The sequence below is a fragment of the Engraulis encrasicolus genome, chromosome 1 (assembly GCF_034702125.1).
Source record: "Engraulis encrasicolus isolate BLACKSEA-1 chromosome 1, IST_EnEncr_1.0, whole genome shotgun sequence".
NCBI lineage: Eukaryota > Metazoa > Chordata > Actinopteri > Clupeiformes > Engraulidae > Engraulis > Engraulis encrasicolus.
The window spans coordinates 37896892-37903269 of record NC_085857.1 but is presented as its reverse complement, the minus strand read 5'-3'; the positions used below and the strand labels follow the sequence as shown (position 1 = coordinate 37903269).

At 44.2% G+C, this 6378-nt stretch overlaps 1 long non-coding RNA gene across 1 annotated transcript; it reads right to left on the bottom strand.

The window, feature by feature from the left end:
- Positions 1–1294: 1294 nt before the first annotated feature.
- On the bottom strand, positions 1295–2030 carry LOC134466469 (uncharacterized). The gene is made up of 2 exons (XR_010038313.1): positions 1861–2030; positions 1295–1686 (listed from the first exon to the last, which is right to left on the bottom strand). It is a non-coding gene; the product is annotated as an uncharacterized LOC134466469 (long non-coding RNA).
- Positions 2031–6378: the final 4348 nt, after the last annotated feature.

Genomic DNA, 6378 nt, shown 5'->3' with positions numbered 1-6378 from the left:
CTGCCCTCTGAAATCAGTCACACACATCAGAGGCTTAATGGTTTGGGAAGTGGTATTACGATTGGAGGGTTGCAGGTTCAAATCCCATCCTACACCTCTCCCTTCACCTCCCATCCAGGCTGAAGTAGGCCTATGAGCTAGGCACCAAGCCCCATGCTGCAGGGACAGTTAACAATTCACTGTGAGTAACGAAGTTGCTTTGGATAAGTGTCAGCTAAGTGTTATCTTTCTGTTTCTCCAGATGAGAAGAGCGATGATCTGATGTCATGACACATTGGATGTATGGAAGAGCCAGAGGTCCAGCACACCAAGTCAAGTTTAGCCGATTTCAACCTTTTAATCACACCAACTCAATGTAGTAATCAGTTCATTCAATAGAGCCAGTTCATGGCTCAAATACTTTATTTTTAGACACAAAGTACAAATACATTTCAAGGTTTTGTAGGTGATGGGAGGGGATATCTATTGTGGGGTGGACATGTACAATAGACGTGCAAGTAGGCTACTTATTGATATTAATAAATGGTTATCTGAACTAGGCCTGTAATAGTCAACCCATTGATGCTGGATGCTGTGTACTCGTTGTATTGACCTAGGTGCCTGGAGCGACACAGCATTTAGGCATGACATATTAGATTTTTTTAGATTAAAAATCAGGGTATGTTAGAGTTAAATTAACATGTTCCAATGCAAGAGGATGGTCTTAGCTTTTAAAACTCATATCATGTCTGTATGTGCTTCAGAGACTTATTTAGTTATTTGGGGTTTTTTATAGGATGAGGACACCTTTCTTAAAAGGGGCATAGGCAATTAGCTGGCATTTTGGTGCCGGCTGAAATGGGTTAATATTATTTACATACAGCACTATCCCCATACCAGTATACCCATGTCACCTGAGATATACATTTAGTGGAGACAATATAATTAGTTAGACTAGACTGAAGATTGACAGGCGGTCATGGGTAAGTGGTTATGGTGTCAGCCTTGTATCCCAAAGGTTGCCGGTTGGACTCCCGACCCACCAGGTTGGTGGGGGGAGTTAAGTAATCAGTGCTCTCCCCCATCCTCCTCCATGACTGAGATACCCTGAGCATGGTACCGCCACACTGCTCCCTTGGGGCGCCATTGGGGGCTGCCCCCTTGCACGGGTGAAGCATAAATGCAATTTCGTGCAGTGAACACTTGTGTGCTGTGTCACAATGTCAATGGGAGTTGGAGTTTCCCAGTTGGGCTTTCACAGAAAATGTTCTACGTTGTTGTATTAGTACAATAAAATAAGCAAGACATGTCTGGATGGACTTCATCATTTCAGTTATTTATTATCACAGCTACTCACCATCAATGACAACCAGGGCTCACCAGCCAACCAGCCAAATGCTGGGAAAATTAAGTTTTGCTGGTAGAAAAGAAAACATACTTGGCACTTTGACCCATTATTTAATGTACCGGTATGTTTGGAGATTAACATACTAGCCATTTTGGCTACTAGTGAATAAAAAAAGTTAATTTAGAGCCCTTCTGAAAACTCCAACAACTGGTACAGGTGATCAGTGCATCAGTGGAGGAATGTAAGGGTAGGCCCGATGGATGAGGGGAACAGCATCACTGATGGTGAGGTCCTGGTGCTGCTGCAAAGCCAAAGAGGAAGAAGCCTCTCTGGACACCTCTTCATGTTGGCTCCCCCATCTAATTAGAAAAAAAGAAAAGACAAACATGCTATTTAAATGAATCTAGCCATGCATTGTAATGTACTGGTACAGTACTGAATAATTAACTCCCTTGGCAATATTGTCTGAATTAAAATGTGATGTATAATGTCAGAAAATAACACTCATCCCAACTTACTAGTCATGTATTTACCTGTGCTGCTGGGATGCAATTCTTGGACGTCATCCTGGCCACCATGACTCATGGTTTTAGTTTGGGTGCTGACCACCTGACTGATGAACCTGCAATTACTAAACAATAAAAACAATAAAAGATAAATAACAGGTTTGTTGTGCTTTTCTTTCTCTTGTGAATGTCATCTTTTCAAATGATTTATTTAATCAAATCAAAATGATTTAATCATGTAACCGACATTCTGTCCTATGTGTTTCTACATGTGCAATGTAATGCAACACCGATTTGAAACATTGAAGTATGTCAAGTCAGCTTTTATTGTCACTTTATTTATGGTCATACAAGGGAAACAACGTTTTCTCTCTACCATGCCAGGACATAGGACTGACAATTACAGACAGACAGAAAGTGCAAGACAGGACAGGTAGCAGTGATGGACTGGTAACATAAGTAAGGGTTAACGTTCGGCGAGAAGGTCGCTACCGTGGAATAGCAGCACGACAGAGAGAATCTTTAGACCCCGACGCGGAGCGGAGGGGTCTTGTTCTCTCTGAAGTGCTGCTATTCCACAAAGCGACCGACTCGCCGAAAGTTAACCCGCTTATTATATGGATATACTTAAATGATTCACACATGCGGGGACATTTCTTTAGACCTATTTAATGTTAAGATTGTTGCTGCGCAAAAAAAAACAGTGCCGTTGTGGAACACCGCTAGGCAACAGCTAGGTAGGCTAGCCAGGACAACAGGTGTTGTCTATCACAGCAGCTGATTAGAGTGACAAAAGACCGGACCCCCTGCGGAGTGATATGAAACATTCGCTTTAGCCACTGACTTGTATACAAGCCAGTGGCTTTAGCAGTGAACGTCTTGTTGCCATTGACAGCGGTAGCCAGGACAACGGGTGCTGTCTATCACAGAAGCTGATTAGAGTCTTGTTGAAAAGTCGCTTTAGCAGTGAAAAGTCTTGTTGCCATTGACAGCGGTCTGTTATAGACCAACCCGTCCGTTATCGAAAAATAACAGACGTCCGAACGTTGGGGAGCCCCGTTGAAATGAATGGAGCATTCGACAGATGACGTCACAACCATATAATAAGTAAGGGTTAACGTTCGGCGAGAAGGTCGCTACCGTGGAATAGCAGCACGACAGAGAGAATCTTTAGACCCCGACGCGGAGCGGAGGGGTCTTGTTCTCTCTGAAGTGCTGCTATTCCACAAAGCGACCGACTCGCCGAAAGTTAACCCGCTTATTATATGGATATACTTAAATGATTCACACATGGCGGGGACATTTCTTTAGACCTAGGCCTATTTAATGTTAAGATTGTTGCTGCGCAAAACAAAACAGTGCCGTTGTGGAACACCGCTAGGCAACAACAGCTAGGTAGCCAGGACAACAGGTGTTGTCTATCACAGCAGCTGATTAGAGTGACAAAAGACCGGACCCCCTGCGGAGTGATATGAAACATTCGCTTTAGCCACTGACTTGTATACAAGCCAGTGGCTTTAGCAGTGAACGTCTTGTTGCCATTGACAGCGGTAGCCAGGACAACGGGTGCTGTCTATCACAGCAGCTGATTAGAGTCTTGTTGAAAAGTCGCTTTAGCAGTGAAAAGTCTTGTTGCCATTGACAGCGGTCTGTTATAGACCAACCCGTCCGTTATCGAAAAATAACAGACGTCCGAACGTTGGGGAGCCCCGTTGAAATGAATGGAGCATTCGACAGATGACGTCACAACCATATAATAAGTGGTAATAATAATACAGTACAAATGAACATATTGGACATGTAAACAGAAGATAAGATATAGAATATCTCACAATAGCCTACATTGTGCAGACGTGGCTGAAACAACAATGAAATCCACTTGGATGAAACGAAGCGAGAGAATTCAAGTTAACCTACAAGATACATCTGAGATGAAAAGATATGCTATTCAAAACACCACTTTGCGAAATGCCCGACACAAAATGTACCGTGCGTCTTGTAGCCTAGTAAGTTAGGTTAGCAGCATTATCTTACCTGTGCCATGCCACGAAGAAGAGGATGCAGCCGCGGTGCCCAGCCACCAATGAAGAAACGGTGCATAAATGTGCTTATTTTGCCAATGCAGAGGTTTGGTTTAAGTTCACAACTTTACTGAAGAAAATAAACACGGGATAAAAAAAATATATCGCAGGCAGAGTAAGTTCATGGCTGGAAGCAAGCAACAACTTTCTCTTCTTCTCCCAGTTTCTCGTACCGCCCGTTCCCGTTATGCCATCTAGTGGAGCAGAATACATTTGAATAAATCTATGATTTGAACACATCCACCGTGGCCAACCTAGCCTGATAACGCCAGGTACATATCCCGTTTTAAAAAAATACAAGAACTACGTGTTTCTTTGGTATTTTATGGTCAAAGTTGTCTTCGTCTGCATATAATTCCTATGTACGAATGTGTACTTCTGCCGTCCAGCAAAATCGATTACGTAATATTGTGACGTCAATGCAAATGATGGATACTGTATGTAAGGGGGGATGTCTGGGATGTCTGCCTGAGTGTGTGGTGGGGGGAGAGAGAGGGAGAAACGATAGAGAGAGTTAGAGAAGGAAGCGACGGAAAAGAAGACAAGAGAGCGAAAAAGAACATCTGTTGGCAACACTACTTGACGCCAGCGTCATACGTATGACATAACAGTGTCATAACAGTGTCATAATAATGTATCACAACAGTGTGATAACGTGTCATAATGTGTGCGTCATGTGTGTGTAATCAACCTTGTGTCAATGTCATGAATATTATATGACTATGTCATTAAGTGACATTCTGTTATGTTAAAGACAGCCCTAACAATGTCAACTTTTCATGACCATAAAATGTTTATGACATTGGCATCATGTTTATGACTCGCTCGTGACTGTGTCATGACACTGTTTTGACACTATTACGACCGTGTTCTGTCATGTGTATGACGCCGGCGTCAAGTCAATTGCAACTCATTTGTTGATGTGCAAATATCCTTCTGTCAGTGTATCCCCATCGACCTGTCCCCTCCCCAGAGACACTTACAGAGTCAGTGTTGCCAGATTGGGCGGATGCCCGCCCAATTGGGCTACTTGGGATGAGCGCCTGCGGGTAAAAAGAGGAAAAATTGGCCATTTGGCAGGTTTTTTTCAGTCATTTTGGGCCCATAGAAGTCATTGTAATTTGTTGATTTTGGGCGGAATTTAGCGCATTTTAGCGGTTTTTGAGAAGCTTTTGGGCAGATCTGGCTACACTGCTTACAGGGTATGACCAACACTAGAAGTCTCAAATTCGGCACGCTGAACGTTAGTTAACACTGTACAAATTTGTGCAATAGGCGTGATGTAAGGATCTACTTTATTACGCACAGTTATACTTAAATGTGGTACTATGTACGACACATCACCTCTGAGATGGCTCAGCATGTGCAGTAACGAGAGCCTGTATGCCACTCAGTCATGAAGTTCAGTAAACTAAATTAAAAGAAACTCGCTTCAGGTTGTTTCATTATAACTTCACAACTTCCCAGTGATTCTCATCTCCATCCTCTTATTAACACAACGGGCCTCTAACGAGCCCACTTAGTGGTGTGTGTGTGTGTGTGTGTGTGTTCGTGTGTGTGTGTTCGTGTGTGTGTGTGTTCGTGTGTGTGTGTGTGTGTGTGTGTGTGTGTGTGTGTGTGTGTGTGTGTGTGTGTGTGTGTGTGTGTGTGTGTGTGTGTGTGTGTGTGTGAGTGAGTAAATGCCTGTGGAAGGTGAAAGTGCATATGTGTGTGTGAATGTGTATGCGATTATGTATGTACGCTAATTGGGTGGTTGCATGTGACTTGCCTGCCTGTGGCTGTACTGTTTGAGAGAGAGAGAGAGAGTGTGTGTGTGCGTGTGCGTTTATGTGTGTGTGTGTGTGTGTGTGTGTGTGTCTGTGTGTGTGTGTGTGTGTGTGTGTGTGTGTGTGTGTGTGTGAAGGTTGCCTCCCTTTGCTCCTTTCAGAGATTACTGTACGTGACTGCATGCCTGTGGCTGATAATGTGTGATTGCATTGTACGTAGTGTGTGTGTGTGTGTGTGTGTGTGTGTGTGTGTGTGTGTGTGTGTGTGTGTGTGTGTGTGTGTGTGTGTGTGTGTGTGTGTGTGTGCGTGTGTGTGTGTGAAGGTTGCCTATGTCACTACTTTCTGAGATTACCATAATAGGATTATGAGGTGGTGGTGGGGTGGTGGGGTGATCCACAGCCACTTGGCCACTCCAGGCCACCGTAGATCAGGCGACTGCCGCCGCTGGAGACCCCCCCATGAGCCATGAGGGTGTAGCAGTGACACACACACACACACACACACACACACACACACACACACACACACACACACACACACACACACACACACACACACGCACACACACACATGCACACACACACGTACACACGTACACACACACACACGCAAGCACACACACACACACACACACACACACACACACACACACACACACACACACGCTCACACACACACACACACACACACGCACACA